The following is a 27507-nucleotide window of genomic DNA, read 5'->3' as shown; positions in this document are numbered from 1 at the left end:
ATTGTTGTTATTTTGCTAATTAGCTGAATTAATAAAACCAAATCAAATTAGCAACTTTTTCGCTGGTATGACCCCGTCTCTAGTAGTTACACAGTTTTAAAGTATGACTCACAATGCCCAGAGAAATCGGGATGGGGGTGGAGCGGAAGCATCTCCATTTAGAAAAGGCGTGTGCCCCGAATTTTATTTCTAACTCTCAGCAGTTGTCACATGATCCTGACTCACAGAAGTGAGGAGGGAAGTATGTTAATTAACAAGATTACAGTATAATCCCCCAGCGTGCTCCTAGGGGATTCATGCTGTGTGCTGCCGGGGCAAAGGCTCCATGATCAAGAGGAATTCCCGCTGCACGGTCACTGTCACATTTTTGACACTGAGTCAAACACACCAGCCCTAGGAAGGGGGATGCCCCAAGTGTACTCAAAGAGCCAACAGTGTTTCTGAGGATTTTTCAGCACCTGGATTATAGGACACTACAAATAAGGTAGGTTGTGGAAGTTCGGACCCAAAATCTAGTGAGACATTCCATCAAAAGGCTATTTATCAGGAATGCGGACAGTGGGAAAAGGACTGCTGCAAATCTGAAAGAGAAAATTAGCGAATCGTGCAGAGGGCCCATGGTGGGCTCTCGGCAGTGGGGTTAGAATTCTGCGGCCCTGAACTCTGGTGGCCAGGCCTGGAGGCTCAGGCCTGTGTGGCCCCCCGACCCCTGCGACCCCGCGGCTGGCCCCAGCGCTCTGGGGAGGGGCAGCCACGAACTGTCCTGGGAGCTTCGCCGGGACACTGGGCCTGTGGTTTGCAGGTGGGACTGGAATTCCCTCTGGGGGTGCGCGGGCCGACACTCCACGTGCACTGGGGGCCTCGGCCCTGGTCCTCCCCTCTCCTCGGGCTGCAGTGGACCCGACTGGCCTGAGAAGCTCCCATTGGCTTCCCCGCGCAGGTCCCCGACGACACCGGGAGGAAGAAGGGACGCGGCCAGGGCGGGACCCCACCTGCTGCACTCAGGTGCGAGAGCCCAGCTCTCACCCAGAGCTCGGGGAGGGCACAGGCTGTCCAGCTGGCGGCGGTGGGTGCTGGGGGCGCTGTCACCGCGGTGTCCCCATGGCTATTCGCTGCTGAAAGAGCCCTTCAGAAAGATGTTGCTGCATTTTCCGTTTCCTGTTTTTTTCTTTGTGTTTTTAAAGTTCCGCTTACATGTGAAAATAATTCTGGTTAGCTCAAGGGTTGGGAGGAAATAATTGGAAAGGTACGGTGTGTTTGAGGATGTGTGCATCCCCTTCCTTTATTGTTTCCTGACCTCGAATATAGTACTAAAAATCTACACTTATGTGAAACTGCACCATGTTGTGAGATGAAAACGACACACAAGTTGTGTCTTAGAAGCATGATTGTTGTCCAAAAGCAGGCAATGACTCTTTGGAAGCGGGCAGTTCTGTGACTGAGGCAGTCCGCTGTGCAGGAGTGTTTCTAAACTCTCCTCGAACTCCTGCCAGTTGTTAGGAGCCAGACTCCCTGGTGGTGTTTCCACACAGGGCTGGAGTATCCTGTGGTCAAGGTCACCAGCTGCCCCTCTCTTCACAACAGACAACCGACAGCCAAGGAGGCAAGAGAACAGACTCGCCTGCCTTTCTGTGCTGAATCTCAGGAACCGAAAACTTATCTATCATTAATTTTATAGGGAAAGCTTTTTGTGGAGCTGAGCACCAAAATAATCCTGATTTTTGCCAAAACTATACCCATCCCATTAAAATGGACACAATAGATTCAGAGCTAGGGAATAAGGCAGTCCCCTGCAAGAGCTGCTTTCTAACAGGGCTGCCGCTGGGCTCCTTCAGCTTTCCTGCCATTGCTGCTATTGAAGACCATGCTCACACAACAGAGCGTAGATGATCCTCGTCGCTTAGGTAATAGAACATTTCATTTTTTTTTAAAGTTGACATTGAAAGAAGGCAAAGGGAGCAAGCAGAGTGTGCAGAGGGAAACTTAAGTCAGCAGAGGCCAACGTGCAGCTGTGAAGATGAGCCCTGGGCTCTTCCTGGCAGTGTCAGTGCAGGGGGACCTCCAAAATTCGTATCATGCCCTGTATAAGCAGAAAAAGGCCTCGTAAGTGAAGTGGGGGTGTAAATGAAACACCTCCGCCAGTTAAATTCCCTGCAGGTGGACAGGAGTGTCTCGGGATGGGCTGTGTAAACAAGTGCTAAATGTTGCGTTCTGATGTAGGGGCTGCAGGACTTTCAAAGCGACTGAGGAGTCCACAGAGCCATCCCTGTGACTGACCCAGCACCTTCCGGATGTCTTGGATTCCTCTCTTGGAAACTGAAGGAGAAGAGCAGATTCCCCGGGCCTGTGAGTATCTAAAACTCTCATTCTACGTGTGCACCCTGGGGCATGGAAGGCTGTAACAGAAACCTCACTACATGGCTGGGGGACCAGGTGGTAAACAGTGGCCAGGCTCTGAAAAAAGTGAAGGGTAGAAAATGTGAGAAGGCCTGTTTTTAGGGCATGGAATCGATTCAGCATAAGTCGCAAATAAGAGGAGTTTGGGGATGATACTAAGGAAACCATGCTTTCATCTTACCCATTCAACAAGTGTATCAAGTGCTGGGAACACATGGCAGGACAAAAGCAGGTGGACTCCCCGCTCTCACCTCTCTCACAGTGCAACAGAGCTGCAGCAGGCAGGCAAGAAGCAGATTCAACACAGTGCATGCAGTGTGGATGCTGAAGGTGGTAAGGTCATGGGTGATGCTCATCATCCTTTGGGCAGTTCTCTGCCTTCTAAGTCACCCACAGTGGATATGCATTGTTTTCATAATAATCATATATTTTAAAAAACTGTACCCTATAAATATCACATTTTATGTTTATCAGGGTGGGTTTACATATTTACTTAATGAGAAAGGTGACTGCTTAAGGGATGAGCAGCCTGAGGCTCAGGTTAGGTGGCTTATTAAGACCACAGGACTGCAGTGAATAAACCAGAAGAAGACAGTGGTGTGCACAGGACTGTGGCTCACCAAAGTCTGGGTTTTTTTAAGCAGGAAAGGTAGGATTAAAGCCTAAATCCTCTAAATCTGCCAACCTAGGCCCTTTCCACACCCGACAGTGTCTCTGAGTAACTATGCCATGGATCTTGAGGGTCAAGGTAAGAACAGCAATATACGCAGTCATGAAAACTGAAATGAAAGAAACCTTCACAGGAAAATCTTCAAAGATTTGGGTCTCACTCTCTTGCTTCTCCTGCAACACTCTTCTTTTTAATTTTTTAATTGCTTCTTTTTAATGTTTTTTCTATTTCTATTAAAGACGTATCCTTACATAGTATTTGGGAAAGAAATAAAGAAAACAATTACATATTCACATTATACTAAAAGGACTGCTGTTGATAATGTGGAATAATTCTTACTTTTTCCCCTAGAGATGGATTTTTTTTAACATTATTATAATTTGCCTGTATACCCAATTCTAAGTTTGTGGTGGATTTCTGCTGTAATCACCCAAAGTTGTTATTAAAAATTGAGTCAAGAAAGAGAGGGCCTGGGGGGCCACTTGGGACAGCTGTAAAGGGCCTCATCCCCCACAAAGCAGGTCAGGCTTGACCCTGTACATAGTGGGGCCCTTGATGGTTTCTGAGCAGTGAAAGGAGAAGATTAGATTTTTGGTTTAAACATGCATTTAGCGACTCTGACAAATGGGTGAGGAGGAGAGAAGGAGGATTAAAAGTCTCACAGAAGATTCAGAGGTTTCCCAATCTCTGCTTTGTGTGTGAAGATGGATTCCAGAGGAGAATGACATCAGCACCATGGCAGAGTGAGCTTTTCCCTTAGACTCTCCCTACTAAGATACAATGAAAAGGACATTCATAAACCAACAGAGGACATTCACACAACACAATAGACATCTGAGAGACCCACACAGCTATACTTCTGAAGGTGGAGATGCTGGACCCTCCCGAGGAAGTGGAAGGAGTGGTGGCAGGTGGAATCTGTGACCAAATGCCACCAATATGTGAAGGCACAAATCCACTGCATCAAATAATATGAGGAGGTACATTAATACTCTGGATAAGAAGGGAAATGAGAAGCACCCAGCAATCAATACTGAAGGCACAGAAATTTACAATCTGAATGAGAGAGAATTCAAAATAGCTATCATAAAAAAAAAAACTGAATGAGTTAAAAGAAAATTCAGAAAGAGAGTTCAATGAAATCAAGAATAAAATTAATGAACAGAGGAAATTCTTCACAAAAAAAGTTGAAACTATAAAGAAAAACCAATCAGAAATGTTGGAGATGAAAAACACAATGGATGAGATGAAGAAAACTCTGGACTGAACAACAGAGCTGATGTTGTGGAGGAGGGAATCAGCAGTCTTGAGGATAGAAATAGAGACATACTTCAGATGGAGGAGGAGAGAGAACTAAGACTAAAAAGAAATGAAGAAATTCTCTGAGAAATATCTGACTCAATTAGGAAATGCAGCATAAGGATTAGAGGTATTCAAGAGGGAGAAGAATGGGAGAAACGGGTAGAAAGCATGTTCAAAGAAATAATAGCTGAGAACTTCCCATACCTGGGAAAAGAGCTAGAATTACAAGTAAAAGAAGCAAATATAACTCCTAATTAGATCAATGTAAAAAGACCTTTTCCAAGGCATATAATAGCAAAACTAGCAAAAGCCAATGACAAAGAAAAAATATTAAGGGCAGCAAGGCAAAGGAAAATAACTTAGAAAGGAACCCCCAGCAGGCTTTAAGTGGATTTCTTAGCAGAAACCTTACAGGCTAAGAGAGAGTGGAATGATGTACTCAAAATTCTGAAAGAGAAAAACTTTCAGCCAAAATACTGTAGCCAGCAAAAATATCTTTCAGATGTGATGGAGAAATAAAAATTTTCCCAGATAAACAAAAGCTGAGGGTGTTCATTGCCACAAGAACCTCCTGCAAGAAATGATCAAGATGGCCCTCATACCTGGAAAAAAAAAAGGGGATTTATAAATCCTTGAGCAAGGAGATAAATAGGCAGAGAAAATTAAAAAATGGCAGCTCTATATCAGAACAGTTAGCAAACAGTTATAACATTAAAGATAAAGTGAAGGAAAACATCAAAAATAACAATAATCTTATCATTTTAACCACAAACTCATAACCCAAAATGGAATAAGTTGCAACAACAATAACTTAGAAGAGGAAGAGGTAAGGGATGGAGTTGGCTTAGACTAAGGAAATAAGAGGCTATCAGAAAATGGACTATCTCATCTATGAGATTTTTAATACAAACCTCACAGTAACCACTAAACAAATAATCAGAACAGAGACACAAATGAAAAGTAAATATAAAACTGAAAAAAAATCATAGAAAATCACCACACTGAAATGGCAATCCAAAATACATAGAATGAGAAGTAAGTGAATTACAGAACAACTGGAAAACAAGTGATAAAATGGCAACATGAAGCCCTCAAATATGAATAATCACTGTAAATGTAAGTGGATTGAACTCTCTAATCGAAAGACACAGAGTTGGGGCTGGCCTGGGGGCTCAGCGGTTAAGTTTGCGCATTCTGCTTCAGTGGCCTGAGGTTCACCGGTTCAGATCCTGGGTGTGGACATAGCATCACTTGGCAAGCCATGCTGTGTCAGGCATCCCACATATAAAGTGGAGGAAGATGGGCACAAATGTTAGCTCAGGGCCAGTATTCCTCAGAAAAAAGAGGAGGATTGGTGCCAGATGACAGCTCAGGGCTAATCTTCCTCAAAAAAAAAAAAAAAAAAAAAGAAGAAGACACAGAGTGGCTGGATGGATTAAAAAACAAGACCCAACAATATGCTGCCTCCAGGAAACACAGCTCTAAAGACAAACATAGGCTCAGAGTGAAGAGATGGAAGATGATACTCCAAGTTAATGGCAAACAAAAGAAAGCACATGTTGCCATACTTATATCAGACAAAGTAGACTTCAAGATAAAAAAAAACGAGAGACAAAGAGGGGCAGTATATAATGATAAAAGGAACACTCAACTGAGAAGAAATGACACTTATAAATGTTTATGTGCCTAACATAGGAGCACCAAAGTACATAAAGCAACTATTAACAGACCTAAAATGAGATATTAACAACACAATAATAGTAGGGGATCTTAATGCCCCACTCACATTGATGGATAGATCATCCAGACAGAAAGTCAACAAGGAAATAGTGCAATTAAATGAAAAGCTAGAAATGATGGACTTAATAGATATATATAGAACACTTTATCCAAAAACAGCAGAGCATACATTCTTCTCAAGTGAACATGGAACATTCTCGAAGATAGCTGTTATGTTGGGAAACAAGGCAAGTGTCAGTAAATTTAAGAAGATTGAAATAATATCAAGCATCATTTCTGACCATAATGCTCTGAAACTAGAAATCAACCATAAGAATAATGTTGGGAAAGTGACAAATATGTGGAGACTAAACAACATGCTACTGAACAACCAATGGATCACTGAAGGAATTAAAGGAGATATCAAAAAATATCTGGAGATAAATGAAAATACACCGTACCAACTCATATGGGATGCAGCAAAAGCAGTCCTAGGAGGGAAATTCACAGCGACACAGGCCACCTCAACAAACAAGAAAAATCTGAAATGAGCAATCTTAAACTATACCTAACAGAATTAAGAAGAACAAAAAAGCCAAAAGTCAGCAGAAGGAGAGAAATAATAGAAATGAGAGCAGAAATAAATGCATTTGACCTCCCCCCCCCAAAAAAAAGCAGTAGAAAGCATGAATGAAACTAATGGCTGGTTCTTTGAGAAGATAAACAAAATTGACAAACCCTTAGCTAGACTCACTAGGAAAAAAAGAGAGAAGGCTCAAATAAATAAAATTAGAAATGAAAGAGGAGAAATTACAATGGATGTCACAGAAACACAAAGGATTATAAGAGAGTACTATGAAAAAATATATGCCAACCAATTGGACAACCTAGAAGAAATGGATAAATTCTTAGACTCATACAATCTTTTAAAACTGAACCAAGAAGAAATAGAGAATCTGAATAGACCAATCAGAAGTAAAGAGATAGAAACAGTAATCAAAGCATGCCAGAACATGAAAGTCCAGGACAAGACGGGCTCTCTGGAGAATTCTACCAAACATTCAAAGAAAATTTAAAACCTATCCTTCTCAAACTATTCCAAAAAGTTGAAGAAGATGGAACATTTCCCAACACATTTTACAAGGTCAATATTATCCTGATCACAAAGCCAGACAAGGACAACATAAAGAAGGAAAATTAAAGGCCAATATTGCTGATGAACATGGGTGCAAAAGTCCTCAACAAGATATTGGCAAACTGAATACAGCAGTGCATTAAAAGGATCATACATCATAATCAAGTGGGATTTAGACTGGGGACACAGGGATAGTTCAACATCCACAAATCAGTCAATGTGATACACCACATTAACAAAATGAGGAATAAAAACAAGATGATTGTCTCAAAAGACACAGAGAAAGCATTTGACAAGATCCAACATCCATTTATGATAAAAAAAAAAAACTCTCAATAAAATAGGTATAAAAGGAAAGTACCTCAACATAATAAAGGCCATGTATGACAAACCCACAGCCAACATCGTACTCAACAGGGAAAAACTGAAAGCCATCCTTCTGAGAACAGGAACAAGACAAGGGTGCCCACTCTCACCACTCTTATTTAACATGGTACTGGGGGTTTGGGCCAGAGCAATTAGGCAAGAAAAAGAAATAAAAGGAATCCAAATTGGCAATGAAAAAGTGAAACTCTCACTGTTTGAAGATGACATGATTTTATATGTAGAAAACCCTAAAGAATCCATCATAAAACTATTAGAAATAATCAACAGCTACAGTAAGGTTACAGGGTACAAAAGCAGCTTATAAAAATCAGTGGCATTTCTATATTCTAATAATGAACTAAGAGAAAGAGAACTCAAGAATACAAACCCATTTACAATCGCAACAAAAGAATAAAATAGCTCAGAATAAAGTTAACCAAGGAGGTGAAAGACCTGTACAATGAAAACTGTAAGACATTGTTAAAAGAAAGTGATGATGACATAAATAAATGGAAGGATATTCCCTGAACATGGATTGGAAGAATAAATATAGTTAACATATTCGTATTACCTAAAGCAATTTACAGATTCAATGCAATCCCAATCAGAATCCCAACAATATTCTTCACAGAAATAGAACAAAGAATCCTAAAATTCATATGGGGCAACAAAAGACCCCGAATAGTTAAAGAAATCCTGAGAAAAAAGAACAAAGCTGGAGGCATCACAATCCCCAACTTCAAAATATACTATAAAGCTATAGTGATCAAAACAGTGTTGTACTGGTACATAAAAAGGCACACAGATCAATGGAACAGAATTGAAAGCCCAGAAATAAAACTACACATCTATGGACAGCTAATCTTTGACAAAGGAGCCAAGAATATACAATAGAGAAAGGAAAGTCTCTTCAATAAATGATGTTGGGAAAACTGGGCACCTACATGCAAAAGAAAGAAAGTAGACCATTATCTTTCGCCATACACAAAAATTAACTCAAAATGGATCAAAGACTTGAAGGTAAGACATGAAACCATAAAACTCCTAGAAGAAAATATAGGCAGTACTCTTTGACATGGCCTTAGAAAGATCTTTTCGAATATCATGTCTACTCGGCAAGGGAAACAAGAAAAAGTAAACAAATGGGATTTCATCAGACTGAAGAGCTTCGGCAAGGCAAAGGAAACCAGGATCAAAACGAAAAGACAAACCACCAACTGAAAGACAATATTTGCAAATCAAATATCTGACAAGGGGTTAATCTCCAAAACATATAAAGAACTCATATATCTCAACAACAAAAAAAACAAACAACCCAATCAAAAACATGGGCAGAGAGCCTGAACAGATATTTTTTCCAAAGAAGATATACTGATGGCCAATAGGTACATGAAAAGATGCTCAATATCACTAATCATCAGGGAAATGCAAATCAAAACTACATTGAGATATCACCTTATACGCTTTAGAAAGCCTATAATCACCAAGACAAAAAATAACAAATGTTGGAGAGGTTGTGGAGAAAAAGGAACCTTCATACATTGCTGGTGGGAATGCAAACTGGTGCAGCCACTATGGAAAACAGTGTGAAGATTCCTCAAAAAACTAAAAATAGAATGACCATATGACCCAGCTATCCCACTACTGGGTATTTACCCAAAGAACTTGACGTCAACAATTCAAAGAGACTTATGCACCTCTGTGTTCACTGCAGCATTATTCACAATAGCCAAGACGTGGAAGCAACCCAAGTGTTCATCAACTGATAATTGGCTAAAGAAGATGTGTCATATATATACATATATATATACATATATACTCACACACACACAATGGAATATTACTTAAATCATCCTGCTTTAAATACTACTTAAAATCATCCTGCTTGCAACCACATGGATGGACCCAGAAGGTATGATGTTAAAGGTAATAAGCCAGACAGAGAAAGACAAACACCGTATGATTTCACTCATTTGTGGAAGATGAACTAACACGTCGATAAAGGAAGCAGATTAGTGGTTACCAGAAGGAAAGGGGGTTGGGGGGTAGGCCTAAGGGGTAAAGGGGCACGTTTATATAGTGACTGACAAAAAATAATGTATAACTAAAATTTCACAGTGTTATAAACTATTATGACCTCAATAAAATAAAAACATGAAGGATTTTATCATATGGAAAAAATAAATTGTGTCGACAGTAAGGCAACAGCCCCAAACTAAAAGGTTAATAAATATATCAGATAAGTGATCTTAGATCAACCTTTCCTTAAGTGTGTGCCAAAAAAAACTAAACTCATGAAGTATTCATTAAGAAGAAAGTTTAGTCGTAAAATAAGGTTAGGGATCCTTTCACATGCATATCCCACTTTGGAGATTCACAATGCACCTGACAGAAATCTGAGAGAAGCAGTGTTTACAAAAAGGAAAAACTTGTTTAAACTTTGTCTGGCTCAACATTTCCGAAATTTAATTGTACATAAAATATTTTAAAAATATTTCACACTTATTACCATCCTCTGGAATAGGAACAAACTTTGAGATACACCGTTCTGGCTTCTTCTCTAGAGCTATTTCCAGTGCTGGATTCTTAAAGGACAGTGTTATTAGACGTGGCCCCCTCTGCCACACAGCGGCCAATAAGGAAACACACCAGTGGACACGGAGCTTCCAGATCAGCGAGGCCAGAGGGAAGTGGGGAGAGGTATACTCAGGGACTCTGTGCACTTGGAAACCACATCTAGGAATGCAGCATTCAGAGTCATGCCTCCAGTGTCTGCGAAGTCTTTCAAGATTCTAACTTTTCCTTGTCAGAGGCATCAGCCAATGGAAAAATCTGGAGGAATCACTAGTGGAAGGCAAAGCATCGGCATTATTTGACGATTCTTCCTTTCTTCTCATACGCTTCCTTCTTAGCTTAAAGGCTTGAAAGCGTTCTTGTTCTGTTTCTCTCTATCCTTCTCTCCACAATCAAGGGCAAAAATCTGTTGATCCTACAATTGGAATATCTCTTGTGTCCTTTCTTTCCTCTCTACTCCCACCCTCTCACTCATTCCCTTAATAACTCTTTTTTGGGCACCTACAGACATTCACCAGAGACGTGGTACCTGCCCTGGAGAAGCCCACACCGCACGGGGGAGACTGATCCATTCAGGCGGTATCATCTCTCACCAAGACCACTCATCAGATTCTGTCTTTTCTGCCTCTGGGCCCTTGTACTCCAGTGCATCTTCTAGACTTCCCAGACTGACCCAGTCAAATCCCAAATCTGACTGTGTCTCTCTTTGGCCAAAAGTCAAAGTATGGCTGCCCAAGGTACTATCTGAAACCATCAATTTTCCTACAGAGATGACAATTTCATGTGGCACAACATAATAAAATGAAGATTCCATTTTTCCGTTTTTTGGCTACCATGTTATGTAAAAATCTTGAGAAGGATCTTTTCCAAATCTGAAAGCTGTGTTAGGATGGTCAGACTTACAAGATAGATTATGAGGCATGCATAAAATCCACTTTGTGAGCCCAAATCAAAAGCCCGAGGGCACACTCTGCAGTTACTGGCACCGATCTAGACTCTAGCTGCTTCTCACATGACAACTCTGTGTGTTTTGCTCCAGTGTGAGTGTCAGCATCAGCTCCTGCCACATACCTGTGACCCAATAAATCCCCTGCATGTTCCAGTGTTTGTTCACACCCCACTTCCTCATTGCATTGTCATGGGAATTAAAAGACATAAAAGAAATAATCTATGTAAAGTAGGTGACAGATTATGTCTGCTATTAGCAATAGGGCTGACAAATTCTCGCTTTTTCCAGGAACGTTTCATTTACAACCCCATGGGAAGTAGTCTTCCCCTCTGGCTGTCCTAGCATTTCTTTTGTACCTCCGATAAAGCACATTCCAGGGTCTGTCTTGAGTTAGAATTATTGATGCATGTGTCTATTTCCCACCCTGGATTATGGACCCTTTCTGAGCAGGCATCATATCTTACTCATGTCTCACCCACATTGGGCAGGGTCTTTGCATTGTGAAAGTAATTTGCCAAACTTGGTGATGATTGGCATCAGGCATATTCTGAATCATCTTGCAGTCTTTGTTGGTGTGGATCAATACCACTCCTCTCCTGGAGCAACGTTCACAAAGTTAGAAGTTGGGAAATTCTTGTTTCAATGAGAAGGCTCCCCTGGGTGGCAGAATTGTGAGCCCAGGTGCCTCTTCTTCTTGTTCTTCCTGGAACTATTCACTTTCCTAAAGATGGAGCTGTCTTTTAATGTAAACAAACACAAGTCAGCTTTCCTAATGAGACATTGCCTCTTTCACGGTTTCTTAGACAAAGGCATGAATGCATAAAACTTCCAATTATCTAAGTAACTGGGGCAGTGAAGAGTTGAGGGAATATCCAAGAAGACACATGCTCTCTAACTTCTTTCTCAGTGTTTTGGGAACTCAAAGCTCCGAAGAAGGGGGAACCCTGGAAGGCTATTCCTGTGAATGGCTTCCACGCTCAGTCCAAGCCTTCTGTTCACACTTATGAACAATAAATCCAGAGAAGTGAAGAAATATGCTCAAAAATCATGCAGCAAGAGGAAACATTTCTGTCCTGAGATGGATTTAGAACCTCCTATAAGGAAAGCAAAGGGTCAGTTGGAGATGGTTCCAGAATCTTCTGATTTTAAGCGTCATGCCTTTCTAATCCCCAGGGTTATAGTGCCGCTGCCATCAAAAAGCCAATGGAAGGAGAAGCCAGGAGAGACAGGAGAGTGAAGTAGCAGCCTTAATTGCTGCTCCGTGAAATGCCGCTCCTGAGGGTGTCCAGGAGTCCAGGAGGCGTTAAAACTGGAGACCGCTGTGGAGAGCGTGACACTGAAACTCAAGCGTTAAGAGCATCATATGTTCTTTTAGGGCTTCAGGAAGATAGTCGTTATTGTCCTATGGAACTTATGGCTGATAGGATCAACAGCGAGATGCCGGGCAGCCTTGTCTCACCTGACACGGAGCCAGGGGAGCCACGGATATCAACACATTCGTTGTATTTCATCTTCTTCACCACACTTGCCGTTTGCTCCCCTCACCAGCTGTGGAGGAATCGACCCCTGTCACCACGCTCCATTCTCCATTTCACTACCTCCCCATCCCTTGTGCCGCTGCTTTCCTGGTTCCCATGATCAGCCTTACTCTCTTTCCCTGCATGGGTCTGGCCATATCCAGATTGATTTCAGCCACACGCTTTACCTGTTCCAAGTGCAGAAAGACAAAGAAAAACTCCTTGACCCTCATCCCTGGATCACAAACGGCAGAAAATCGCATGTGTTAAAATGAGCTAAGTACTAACATATATCACACTCTATCAGGAGCAGCAGAGTGCTGTGCTTGAGAGGGAAGACTCTGGAGCCAGACTCTGGTCCAAATCCTGGTTTTACTACTCTATCACTTATCCTCTATGTACCTCCGTTTACCCAACTTTAAAGTGAGAATGGTGACAATACTAACTGCATTAGTTCAGATAGCGGTTTGACTGTGTCATAATGAGAGCAAAACTAACAGCCACTTAAATGAAGCAGAAGTTTGCTTCTCCCTGATGGAGGAGTGTGGGGCTAATGATGTGGCTCCAGAGCTCGGGGGGGTTAGTCTCCTCTGTCTTATTCTTCTGCTCTCATCTCCGGGACCATGATGGTTATTCCAGCTCCCACCGTGATGTCCACTCTCTAGCCAGCAGGAGAACAGTAAGAGAAAGGAGAGTAAGCCCTCATTTCCATTAAAAGCATGATCTGGACCGTCCCCCACATCACTTACCCCCACATCCCATTGATCAGAAGCTAGTCAATGGCCACATCTAGTGTCAAAGGATGCCATACACCTTGCTAAAACTTCTGTTACTCTATCACACAGGAGACTAAAAATTGGAGGGAAACCCAGTCATCACTGCCACACCAGTGCCGTGCAGCTGTGTAGAGTAAATGGATCATGCATGTGGAGCACTGAAACAGTGCCTAGAACATAGTAAATCTTTGACGATTGTTAGCTACTAAAACAACAACAGTACTAATAGTTATTAGGCCTGCTTCTTCTCCCTGCTTTTGGACTGTATGTTTGTGGACAGTGAGAATGAAGTAAGGTATTTACACTCTTTAATTTAAAAAACAACTATTTATGACATGCACGTTAATTTTTCAAAACTAAAATAAGTGAAAGTAAAAAGCACAAAATTAGAATCACCCCCCCCAAACCTTTCAGTTATAAAAAGCTGCGTAGCGTAATTATAATAGGAACAGTTTTGAGCAATAGAATTTTTCTGTTATTTTCAGAAAATCTATATGTATACATCAAAGTATTAACTGGGGAAATTAGAAAAGTTTTGGAATTCAGAAAAATCAAGGTTTGCTTTGGCATATGTTTGAAAGGAACTAGACTTCTTAACAAAAAGAGTTGACAGTTATGGAGCTGTTTTCTTTACAAAAGATCAAAGGATTTAATTTTTTGGCTGAAGAGTCCACTAACACGGGTGGGTCCTGCTAAGAATATAAAGAGACCCTCCTGATCAAAATGTGGAAACGGGAGAAAATAAATGAAGGCAATCTTTTAAACCAATGAGTGGCAAAACCTTGGCCAGATCAGGTGCATAAAGCAGAGAATTTCTCACACAAGAACTCCACAGCTTCTTAAGGTTGTCACTAGCATTCTGGGACAGGGCAGAACTCTGATTCCTCTACCCAATGGATGAATTTACACGTTTTCTGTTGTCTCTTGCCATGCAGCTTTATTAGAGTCTTGGAGACTTGGGTAAAACAGGTACTGGTTTTGGTACCAGATCACCTGGGTTTACATCTTAGCTTTACTTACTGGCTGTATGACCTCGAGCAAGTTGCATATATTAGATGTGTCATCTGAAAATAGGAACAATAACGGTACATACCCCGTAGAGTAATTTTGATGATTAATTAAAATAATATGCATAAAGATTTTAGAGCAGAAGCATTCAGGAAGTGCTGGCTATTTAATTATTAATGTTACCCAAGTCTTTTAAAAACCTTACAGCATTAACCTTTTGCACAGCTTCACCAATCACAAAACTCTTTCATGTCCACTGTCTTATTGGATTGTCACTACAGTTTTCCTTTAGGGCTGATAGCCTCATTTTAAAGGCGAGAAAACTGAGACTCAGAGACAGGAAATAGTGCCTAAGGTCGCTGATCCTTCAAACCACAGAGCCAGGCTCAAGTCCTGACTTGTGGCTCCTGCTCTGGTCAGAGGAACGCTGGTGGGGATGAGTCATGAGCCTTCGGTAACTCGGTCCAGGCCACTCCTTCTGTGAAGGTGTTCACAAGCCACGCTCTCTGGCCACGCCTTACTGGTCACCCCGCATTAGGCCAGAGAGAGACAACTTGAGGGCAGGCCATGGTCTCCGCCCAAACAGAGATGGCAGCCACTTTCTATTCCAATCAGATTTTCTCTTCTGGAAATGTGAATGTCTCCAGATCTGACAGTTTTTGTAGGAAAGAGGCTTACTCTCACCCCATAAGCTTTCTCTCTGTCCATCTCAGTTTATATATATACAACCACACATGGCTTAACGATGAGAATATGTTCTGAGAAATGCACCAATGCATCATTAGGTGATTTTGTCATTGTGCAAACATCATAGGGCGCACTTATACAAACCTAGATGGTATAGCCTACTACACACCTAGGCTATATGGTACTAATCTTATGGGACCACCATCCTTTATGCAGTCCGTCATTGACGGGAACATCGTTATACAGCACGTGACTGTATACACGTGTGTGAGTGTGTGTCTAGTGACTGCAGCAGACTAACTTGTTAGCTCACAAGAGGGATACTATCTCAAACTCTGCCCAGTTTCAGACTTCGAGTTACATCACAAATTGCCCAAGATAGGCCTAATCTACATCTATGACACAGAATGGCTATTAATATGCATCATTTCATTCTCTAAATTGCCCCCTTTTAGAAGGCAAATTATATGGCTACCCAACATACCACCCACATAATCACAAGAGACATCCTTAAAGAAGAGCCATATTGTCTGACTTCTCACAGGTTTTGAAATTTTGTGATTCACTTCTTTAATTTGCCAACTCAGCTTACTCTGGTTAAATTGCCATTGAAATAGTGAAATTGTCCCTGATGCTTGTCCCTCTCAGTTCCTCTAGAGTGTGGTACCCATTTGAAGCACACATTGCCTTCTGCATTGTTATATAGCATATTTATGAACCTTTCTGTCCCCTATACTTGTCCACGATATTTTTCTTCATATATGTGTCTACTGACGTTCTTAGTCTGGACTTAACAAATAAATGAAGTACTTGTTGGATAAGGCAGACGATTATCCCTGGGTTTAACTGCCTCAAGATTTGGGTTGTGTTCAAGTTTACTAAGAACCTGGTTTACCTACGCCCACGTTGTACAGCAGCACCTCTCGTGATGCCATTTAAATGGGGTTGGTATTGGTTTTCCTCAACAAATGGGAGATCAAGACACAACTTTAAATCATTTACCCCAAGTTAATGGCAAAAGGGAAAACAGACTCACAAAGCACAGCTGCTGGGGTCCTGTTCAGCCTTCTCTCCTTGGTAGGACTGCACATTTCTATTTTGCGTGTTTGCTTTGTGAACATTTCTGTAAGGCTGCCTTTTATTCATTACAAGATGTGCTTCTGACATATTGGTCCTGCCTTCAGTCTAATAACAGAACATTAATAATAATTCCTTCTTGAGGACTGTCTTCTATTTACACAAGATAGGGGAAATAAAACTAAAAGAGGTAAAAACAAAAATATATATAAGGAGGCATGACAGGAGGAGAATTTGGGTAAAACTCAATCACCAGCTGGAAAAAATAAGAATAAAGGTATCACTGTTGATATAGACACATAGATAGGTCAATAGATAGGTAGATAGATAGATCAATCGATCGATCCATAATTAGAAATTTTTGTTCAAACCTAGGGTAGGAATGCATTCAATTAAATTACAAAATTTTCTACCACTGGAAAAGAGCCTAGTTCATTCCCTTAAACTAGAAAGATAATGTTTTTACTTTGCCATTCATTCCCAGACAAAATAATTTAAGTTCCTCTCAGACAGCCATACCGAGCCCAGGGCTCTTTAACTTTTATGAGAGAAGTCACCTGTTGGTGGTGACCACCACTCCCACCATCTACTTCCCTGGGCTCTGACCTCGATCCTTGATGTCTGTCTTCATTCACTGGCAGTCCTCTCCCTTGTCCTTCATTGGTCTTTAATTCTGTAGGCTCTTGCCTGCTGCCATCTGCTGGACTCGGAGTTTCCTCCGAAGATCTTTCCCCCAACTCTTCAGGTCCCAGTGAAGTCCTCCAACCAGCCATATGGGTCTCATCAGAAAATTCAGCATCTTATTACTTTATTCTGCAGAGTAATTTTCTCTCTCTTTTGGTCTTAAACTCTCCCACCCAAATTAGCCATAGGGTCTTTATTATGATGATGATTATTTTATAATTAAAAGGAAGTGTAAGTTGTCTTCCCAAACAAAAAGGGCAGTTATATTCAGGGATAATATTCAAACTTTTAGCAGAAAAAATGACAATGGTACTAAGCTTCCAGAACTGACTCAGTGGAGCTGCCGCTCTGAATGACAACCCAGTGAGAGAAGGACTCTGATTACATCTTAAAGCGGGGATTCTGAAAGCTGGCTGCATATTAGAGTCACCTGGGGAGCTTTGCAAGCCCATCAATGACTGGCCCCAAACTCAGTCCAATTGCACAGGGGCCTCTGGGGGAGGGGTCTAGGTGTCAGCACGTTTTAGAACCTTTGCAGCTGATTTTAATGAGTAGATGGGCTCCCAACCACTGGGTTGGATGAATGAGATGTGTAGCCATCACTGTTACTGCTCAAACTGTAGCCAGTCTTTGAAATGGTTCTTCTGTGCTTCTGAGGCCCAGGAGGGGGATGTGAACTGACTAAATTCAAGACGGGAATCAGCACTAAGGAGAAGCTAAGAATCAGAGCTTGACATTCTGACCCCCAGACCTGTCTTCTTTCCGCTGCACCAGACTCCGACAGTGTACACTTAGCATTGCTGTGTATTATGGCCGCATTGTGTATGAATCTTGTTAGTGCAAATGCTTGTGATTGTTTAGTCACATGATTCCACGTGTATCTGTTGACTTTCTTTCTCGATGCTCATCAAAGACATTGTTGAGGATGAGCGGGCTACAGTCCTGATTGGACTGGCTGTTTACGATCTGCTGTGCCATGTCTTTGAGTAAGTAGGTTTTGGAATTAGTGTCATAATTGTTGTACCAAACTGATAAAGCCAAAAAACAAAGAGAGAAGGCAGGCAAAGCACAGCAGGAAGCACTGTAATTCCAATCTTAGTGCAAGATCCAAACGGTGTTTGTACCAAGGGGATTCTGTGGAAAGCAGCTGAGCGATATTTACAGCATCTATGTAAGGGGACAGCTGAACTGGCAGCACGGGTTCAGAATGAGCAGAGAAAAGCCATGTTCGATGTATCCCCTTATTTTAAAGATGAAGCCAAAATCATGCCGTGGGTTGGGATGCAGAGCTGGAATTAGAAATTGAGCAGCCTGGTCATCACTGGAACGCTACCCTAAGTCCACTGTGACACAGGGTAGAGTGGCCCTTATAGTGTTCCCTATAGAGAAAGGGAGAGGGAGGGACGGAGGAAGGAGAGAGAGGTCATCTATATTCACTGTAATTAATCCATCAAGGTTGTTTGGTCCTGACACTGGAATTCAAACTCAGGCAGTCTGAAAAAAGAACGACTTTTTAATTCTTATGAAAAACTACCTCCCTAAAAGTACTTAATAATATTAATAAATAATCAATACATTGCTTTTCAATCTGTCAATTTCAAGTAATTACATAATAATATTAATTTGATAAAATGTATAACCATTGACCCGTCATGGTTGCAAATACAACTCTTCCATGATGTTATTTAGACCGTTGACACTGGAGGATGGATCAGGATGAGAAGGTTTCTGGCAAGTTTCCTCCCCTGTCCCAGAGGCGTAGGGAGACTTACTCTGTGAATGTGCCTTGGGCCTTGCAAAGGACAGTGGTCATAACAATATAAATTAATAATTGTTTTGGACGTGAATAAGGAACACTAATTCTGGTAGCGCTAGTAATTAATACACTTCTGGATTTTGAGGGTAAAAGCCTGTGCTCTAATTCCTCCTATGTCAGCTTTGGATATTATGAAATACGGCCCAATTATAAGATGTTTCCTTAGAACAATGGCAAGCTCGTTTGCCGTGCACCGAGTGCTGTGCAGAGCTTTCTCTCGCTGTGAAACAGAAATCCAGTAACCAGGAAGCACCGAGGTCAACAGGCCTCTGCTATGGTGTTTCATTTCTAGTCAAAAAAAGAAGGAAAGAATGAAAACCCACATGCAGTCTTAGGCTGACTGACTGTGGCTCAGCCACTCTGCATTTTAACCTGCATAAAATATTAAATATTTAGGCTCAGGGGCTCTGTGATAGCTTAGACCCAGCTGTAATATTGGTGTAACAATCAGGAAAAATAACTTTCCACCTCAGAAGCAAAATCAAAGTAGCAATCATTAAACAGTGTAATTGACTGAGTATGATAACTTGAGCTGCGATTCAAATAGAGGTGTGCTTTTCCCATTGCCCCAAATTGTCAATAATTAAAGTAATCATTTAATGTAGTTTATCTAGCAACCACTAAATAACCCAAGAATGGGAAAGCCTAATAAACTGTATAAATGCATTTTATTGATGCACAGTATTTTACATAACTATGTGTGTATATATAAATATACATCATTAATCCAGACACCACTAATTTAGAGAATGGATTCATACAGACAGTGAATATTTTTGAAACTGTTCAGACACAAAATCTCTATTGGGTTAATGGTGCAGCATTTAAATGAGTTGAGTGCTAAAAGGGAAGGAGGAAGAAGTTCAGCATCTTCGAGACCCTTGGAGGTTAGATTTTTATAACTGCATTACTATTTTGAAGTTAAAGTGTTCATTGTGGGCTGTGTTGAAATTCACTGGATGAAAAGTGTTTGGGAGAAGAAGCACGGCTGTTAGAATGAACCTATGGGGGTTGAATCCTGGCTCTGCCACTACCTGGCTGAGTTATATTTAACAAAATACTGTCTTTAATAGAGCAAAGGGGGAACACACTTGCAACTGAGTCTACTCAAGAAAATCTTGACCACACGATTACCGTGTATACGTCCTTTTCCAGACTCTGAGTCAAGTCGACAATGACTCATTAAATAACAGAATCCAAAAGTGTCCCTAATACTCAGGTCCTGATCCCACAAATAAGCCACATCACTGGCTCAAAGCTATCCTAAGACAAGGCTGCCTGGGTGTAGAAAGGCAGGATTCGGGGCCCACAAAGGCCTGGAGAGCCTGGAGTTTTGGCAAGTCATTGAATATCTCTGAGCTTCATTGTCCTTCATGAGTAAAATGGAGACAATACCAACCCATACGTCTGTTGGAAGGATTTAATTAAATAAAATAATGCTTCAATAAATGGTAGCTTTTATTGATAGGCAAGGTCATGATATTAGCATAATTTTAAAAGCAAACATTTGCTCTAACTAAGAGAAAATGTTTTAATAGTAGTCGTTTGAACATAACTAGGGTATTGAAATTCAGATAATCAATTTTTTTTAAACTGAAAGCAGCATCACCTGTTGATCTATTCTAGGGTCATTTTGTGGTTGCTAAAAAACTGCATTACTCTTAATCTTTGCAGGCCGAATTCAAAAAGTAAATAATTTGCTCAAAATCGCATAGCTAGATAACATCCCATATGTACTAGGGTTCTTCAGAGAAAATGAACCCGTAGGAGATACTTACATATATAAATATATATATATATATATGTGCAAGAGGTTGATTATAAGGTATTGGTTCAAGGGACTATGGAGACTGAGATGTCCCACGATCTGCCCTCTGCAAGCCAGTGACTCAGAAAGGCCGGCGGTGTAGTTCCAAGCCTGACAGCCCAAGAGCCAATGGTATGGACTCTAGTCCAAGTCTGAGAGCTAAGAGCTCCGAGGACAGGAGGAGATCAATGTCCCACTCACGGGGTCAGGCAGAGAGCGAATTCAACCTCCCTCTGCCTTTTTGTTCTATTCTGGCCCTCAGCAGATTGGATGATGCCCACCCACACCGGGGAGTGCCAACTGCTCTTCTCAGTCCACCGATTCAGACGCTCATCTTGTGCAGAAGCACCCTCACACAGTCCCTTAGAGCTATCTGCTTGTCCCCTGGCCCAGTGACACAACACTCGCCATCCCATCAGGTTGGCCATGCGGTTATGATGGTGCTTTTCACTCCTTCTTGTTCTCTTTACTTCTTCCAAAATCAGAATCACTTTTTCAAGCGAAATCTTACTTGGAATCACAGAAAAAGTGAGAAGGGATCTTTTGCCCTCCACTCACCCTCCCAGACCCCACGCCCTTGCCACACCTTTCTGAGGAACCCCAAGGCTCTGTGGCACAGGGGTCGAAAACCATTCTGTTCCACGGGAATGCCCTGTTTTTACAGCCTATTTGGGAAGGGTAATTAAAGAGTTGAATGTTCTTATTCACATTTGGTAGTAATAAATCTATTTGGACATTATACTAAATTTAGCAAGGCTTCTTCTTTATGAATTATTGAAGGAATGTCAGATACATGTATTAAACTTACTAAAAAGACTTTTTTCTCTATGGAGCTTATATGATAAAACATGACAAAAATCTAACTAATTTAGAAATGAGTACATTTTTTATGTGACTTTCCAGCACCTCTAATAGCTTTTATGCCATATTTTATTTCTCCTGATAAAATGCTGATTAGAACACCATACTATGAGAATATGTGTGTATATACGTGTATATCTTGCTCTTACACAAGTCTGAGAGGGCAAGCAGAAACCAAAATACATGCCTTGTGCAGTCAGGTGAAGACCAAGCCTTTCTCATTAATTTTATCCCGTGATACTCTGTGACTTGAATGTGCTTAGGCCCCAAAGGCCCATGAGTAAGAACGAGGTGGTATTAAACCTTAGCACTCACCCTTGTCTGCTCTGTGTCCATCTGCTCAGCACAGGATTCCCAGGCCCACCGATGTCAAGCATCACTTTCCGTGCTTACGTGCTATCCTTATATTTTGTTTGCTGAAATATGTGTTCAAGCATTTTGCTAGTTTTATAATTGTTTGTTTTATTAATATTGAGTTTTGAGAGTTTTTTTATATAATCTGGATACAAATATTTTATCAGATTTGCAAATATTTTCCCCAAATATGTGGCTTTTCTTTTCGACCTCAGCCATGTCTTTGAAAAAGCAGAAGTTTTTAATTTTGGTGAAGTCTAATTTGTCATTATTTTGGTGTGTTATCTAAGAAATCTGTACCTGGCCCAAGGTATCAAAGGTTTTCTCCTGTGCCTTCTTCTGTAAGTTGCATAGTTCGGGTTTTACATTTAGTGGTACAATCTATTTTGAGTAAATTTCTGGATGGAAGCCCATTTTTCAGCGTACAGATGTACTGTTTTTTCCAGTACCATTTGGTGAAGAGTCTTTCTCAACCAGATCCCTTTGCACCCTGTCAAGATTCTTCGTGCAGATTTGTGCAGCTCCACTCCTAGGTTTTTTGTTGGGCTCCGTGTTTCTGTTTGCCCATCTTTATGTCAGCGCCCACTGTCTTCATTACTGCAGCTCTATGAGCAGTCTTGAAATCAGGGAATTTTACTTCTTCAACTTGGATCTTTTTCAAATTGTTTCATCTATTCTTGACCCTTTGCATAGCCCTATAAATTTTAGAACCAGTTTTTCAATTTTTACCCTCCTCTTCCCTGCAAAAAAGAAAAGTGAACAAAGCACCCTTCTGGCATTTTGACTGGGATGGAGCTGACTCTGGGGACCAATCTAGGACAGCTGACATCTTGGCAGTGCTGAGTCTGGACTCTTGTTCTGTCATATCTCTCTGTTTACTTGGGTCTTCTTGAGTTTCTCTCAGCTGCATTTTGGAGTTGTCAGTGTACAGGCCTGAGGCATCTTTTGTCAGATTTATCCCCAAGTATTAAATATTTTTGATGCTATTATAAATGGTATTTTTAATTTCAATTTGAAAATGTTCACTGTTACTATATAGAAATACAACTGATTTTTTAAAAATTAATCCTGTTTCCAGCAACCTTGCCAAAAGTGCTTATCCACCCTAGTAATTTTTTGTAGATTCCACTTATCAGTTTTTGCTTCATATATTTTAAAGCTCTTTTATTAGGGGCATAAACATTTAGGATTAGTGTGTTCTCTTGATCAATTGACTATCATTATAAAATGACGTTATTTATCCCTAGGAGTGTCTGTTGCTCTGAAATCTAGTTTTTCTAACACTGATATACCCAATCTAACTTTCTTTTTTTGGCATTTGCCGGTATGTGCTTTCCATGCTTTTCTTTTTAGGCTATTTGCGTCTTCGTATTTAAAATGTTTTTCATAGGCAGCCTGGCGTTAGGGCTTGGTTTGTTATTCAATCTAGCAATCTCTGGTTTAGTTGAAGCATTTAGATGATAATCTACATTAATTGTGATTATTGTTATGGTTAGATTTAAATCCATCATCTTACTATTTATTTTGTATTTGTTCCATCTGTTCTTTGTGCTGTTTTACTCTTTTTCTGCCTTTTTTGGAATTAATGGGATATTTTACATGGTTCCAATGCATTTTTTGTTGCCTCGTTAGTGTTCTCTCTTCGCTTTGCTGTCTTGCTGGTGGCTGTCAGGCTCATAGGACACGTCTTCAACTTCCTGCTTCTGCTTTCAAGTTACGTTGCATCCTTTCCTATAGTGTGAGCGCCTTGCAATAGTGTGCTTCTGTTTCTCCCGTCACTGCTTTTGTGCTGTTACTGTGATACATTTTACATTTGCTGTAAGTTCCACCTACCTTGCTATTATTTCTGTTTAAACAGTCCATGGGTATTTAGAGAAATTTTTAAAAATAAAAATAAAATTCTCCTATTGTTCGTCATGCAGTTACTGTTATCGATCCTCCTTTTTCTTTGTGTAAATCCATATTTCCATCCGGTGTCCTTCCCCTTTGCCCTGAAGGATTTTCTTTAATGTTTCCTGGACTGCACATCTGCTGCTGATGAATTCTTTCAGCTCGTTTTATATTTCTTAAAAGGTCGCTATTTCACTTTTGTTTTGAAAGATATTTTCACTAGTTGTAGAATTTTGGGCTAATGGGTTTTTTCTTTTAATAATTAAAAATGTTGCTCCGCTAATCTTCTCACTTGTTTCTTTATAAAAAGAAATCTGATATTATCTTTATTCTCCACTATGTATCTTTTTTTCCTCTGCCTTTAAAATTTTCTTTTATCGCTAGTTTTTAGGAATGTGATCATGATGTTCCTTTGTATCATTTTCTTCATGATTTTTGTGCTTGGGACTTTTTGAACTTCTTGGATATGTGGGTTTATAGTTTTTACCAAAGTTGGAAAATTTTGGCCATTAGTTTCTCAAGTATTTTTTCACTTCCCCTCTCTGAAAAAACTCCAATTGCATACCTACGTAGGCCACTTAATATGTCCCTACAAGTCATCAATACTCTTAGATTCCCTTTTCTGTCTGTGGTTCACTTTGGATGATTTCTATTGCTTTGACTTCGGTTTTACTGATCTTTCTTTCTGCATAGTCTGATTGGTCATTAGTCCCACCCAGTGTACCTTTCACCTCACACTGTAGTTTTCACCTCTAGAAATTCAACTTGGGTCTCTTTTATATCTTCCAGGTATTCACTTGACTTTTTAAACATGTGAAATACAACCATAATAATGTTTAATGTCCTCCTCTGCTAATGCTATTGTCTTGTCGGTTCTGGGTCCATTTTAACTGATTTAACTACTCTCCTCATTATGGATCATAATTTCCTGCTTCTCTGCATACACTGTAACCTTTATTGGATTCCAGACGTGGTGAGTTTCACCATGTTGAGTGCTGGATACTTTTGCATTTCTGCAGATGTTCTTGGCTTTTGTTCTAGGATGCACCCAACTTACTTGCAAGCAGTTTGACCATTTCAAAGGCTTTTTAGGCAGGACTGGAGCAGTACTCCATCTCCAGCTAATCATCCCCACAGCTGAAGGAAGAACTTTGTGTCCTTGGCAGGTTCCCTACTAATTATGACATTTTCCAGCCTGGCAGCTGGCTCTGTTCCTGGCCCTAGGTGAGTGTCAGGCACTGTTATCTCAAATCCTTTCAGGAAGTTCTTCTCTGGACATCGAGTAGCTTGTTCACTTGAATACACTGATCAGGACTCTCTTGAATAGCCAAGAGGCACCTTCAGTGGCTCTCCAGAACTCTTTCTCTGTACAGATCTCTCCTGTCTGATACTCTGTCCAGCAAACTCTGGTAACCTTCTTCTCTTGACTCTCAGCATTGTCTCCTCAACCCAGGGAGCTCACGGGGTCACGCCTGGAGACACTCTCAAGGCCCTAATATGGGGCAATTACATGGGTCATCTTGTCCCTTTGCCCCTTCTCAGGGATCACTGTACTCCATTGCCTGATGTCCAAAGTCTTGAAACCATTGTTTCATATACTTTGTACATTTTGTTTGTTTGTTTCAGGCTAGAGAGTAAATCCAGTCCCTGTTACTAAATCTTGGTCAAAAGTATAACTTTGTCCTGATATAGTTAATTGGAAATGTGGTTACTTTAAATATGTTGGATTAAGAAGAAAATTGTCAAATACAAGTACAAACCTTAATGAAGCCCACTTTGGAGAATCCGAGGGCAATATGAAGACACAGGGAGCGGAGGAGAATGGGAGACAGCACTTTGGGAATGGTTCTGAATCAACAGAACTCAAAGGTTTTCCTTCTAAACCTTTCCACTTCACAGTGCTGGCAGCGTCACTGGCCACAGTACATGTTGTATGAGGCCGACCTACCTTAAAATGCGTGAGCCAACCTTTATTTAGAATTAATTTTTGATCCTTTGACCTTTTATGAATTCTTAGCTTCAAAATGTCAAAAAGCTTCAAAGTTTAATCAAAATGATGTCATTCCTTCTCACGGACAAATTCTGCACTGTGCCTTTAGGAGCGATGATGATTCTTACAGCAGACTGCTTTAACTCTCATTAAGTCTCTCCTGTTTCTTATAAGGTATAAAGTGAGGAGACTAAAAAGTGATTATGCATTGATTACATGTACTATAATGTCACAGCTAAACAAGTATTGACCTGACACACCTAAACCATCAATCAACTGATTTCAGAACTGATCTCAGAAGAAACCTACGGACCCAGAAGGAAATCGGTCCAATTGTTTTGCCCATCTTCTCTGCCTACGGTCTTTCCTTCTACTCAGTTTTGTTCTAAACCCTGCCCAGCAAAGCTTCAGCTAACAGCAGAGTCCAAGGAAGGGGTGTCTAGGATTCACTCCTAAAGGCTGCAAGAGGCAGAGGCAACACGGTCTCAGGGAACTGGCGCAATGAAGCCCATCAAGGATTAAGGTGACTCAGAACAATCTATGCTCTGGTCGCCTGAAGCAGTGATGTCAGTGGTGACATGGGAATGCATTCCTGAGCACCCGGAATATGAATCATTGAACTTGGGTGGCAGAAAGTTAAGGAAGCACCATATGCCTTGAGAATAGAGAACCTAGACACAGAAGTATAAATACAGGGGCCTCACTGAGAGCCCTGCAGCTGAGTGGTCACAGCCGGGTTGTAAATGAAGCACACCTAAGACAGCACAGCAGTGAGTGAGGGCTCCTCGAGGATCGGGCACCGTGTCCCCAACGTGACACACGTCTACCTCCCTCAGCCCTCACGGCAGTTACGGAAGAGTCATGCTGCTGTCCACATCTCATAGAGGAGAAACCGAGGCACTGATTATGGGGCAGAACTAGTATTTGAATCCAGGCCTAATTCCAAAGATTCTTCCTTCTTTTTTATTTATTTGTGTTATGACTATGTAATAGATGCACATGGTCAGAATTGAAAAGGTAAAAAATGCCATAAAATAAAATGAAAGTCCCTCCATCTCTATCCCCAGACACACAGTTCCCCTCCAGTGTGACAACTGCGTTCTTAGTTTGTGTATACTTCTGGAGATGTATATGGTTTGGTACCATAATAGTTTTGTTCTCCAAAAAACGCAATTCTACAATTTGTTAGAGAGAAACCATCTGTACATTCTACAGAAATGTTCATAGTCTAACCAGCCTCAGTTGTTACCCTTGGGCCCATCATGAGGCTCATAATAGTGGCTCTTGGGAGGGACAAAGAGGGCCTAAACAATTGAGGTAACAGTAAATCATCTTGTGGGAGTTTTTCTTTTTTCATTTTAAGCGATAACTCAGACTTCTTAAAGGGGGTAGAGTTACTATCAAAAGGCAGGATCTCTGAAATCTACAAAACTGACACAGTCCATAAGAGTTTGGACCAACTATCAAATCTACAACAGTTACTATTTCTTAAGATCCTGAGGGTTGACCAGTTGATTCTTCTACTGGTCTAGTCTGAGCCTACTTAAGCAGGTGCCCTCAGCTGGTGGGGAACCTGAGGATGGGCTCAGCTGGGACAGGTGGGCTGGGCCAATCTCTCCGCGTGATCTTCCATCCAGGGCTCGTCAGGAAGCATCGCAAGAGGGCAGACCTCAATGGAGAAGCTCTTATTGGGCTTCCACTGGCATCATGTTTGCTGATATCCTGTTGGCCAGAAGTCATCCAGCCAATCTCCCACCCAACTGAAAGGGGAATGTATAATGCTGGATACTGGAGGCTTGATCCATTGGGGGCTATCATAAAAATCTATCCTAGTCCTTCTTTCGACTCCATGTATTCGTATCTCTGCCACATGTAAAATATACTCAGCCCCTCCCTAGACCCTCAAAATCTCATCCAGTCACTGCGTA

General features: G+C 41.1%; 1 long non-coding RNA gene across 1 annotated transcript in view; it reads left to right on the top strand.

Annotated features, from left to right (window-relative positions):
* The first annotated feature begins 236 nt into the window (after positions 1-236).
* Positions 237-27507, top strand: part of LOC138919581 (uncharacterized) — a 42176-nt gene continuing 14905 nt past the window's right edge. The window contains exons 1-2 of the long non-coding RNA XR_011429830.1: positions 237-484; positions 2221-2346. This is a non-coding gene — a long non-coding RNA (uncharacterized lncRNA). The remainder of the gene's footprint in view (positions 485-2220; positions 2347-27507) is intronic.

Source organism: Equus caballus, chromosome 20 (genome assembly GCF_041296265.1).
Source record: "Equus caballus isolate H_3958 breed thoroughbred chromosome 20, TB-T2T, whole genome shotgun sequence".
Lineage (NCBI taxonomy): Eukaryota > Metazoa > Chordata > Mammalia > Perissodactyla > Equidae > Equus > Equus caballus.
Note: the sequence above shows the minus strand (reverse complement) of the source record. Positions and strands in the feature narration are given on the sequence as shown.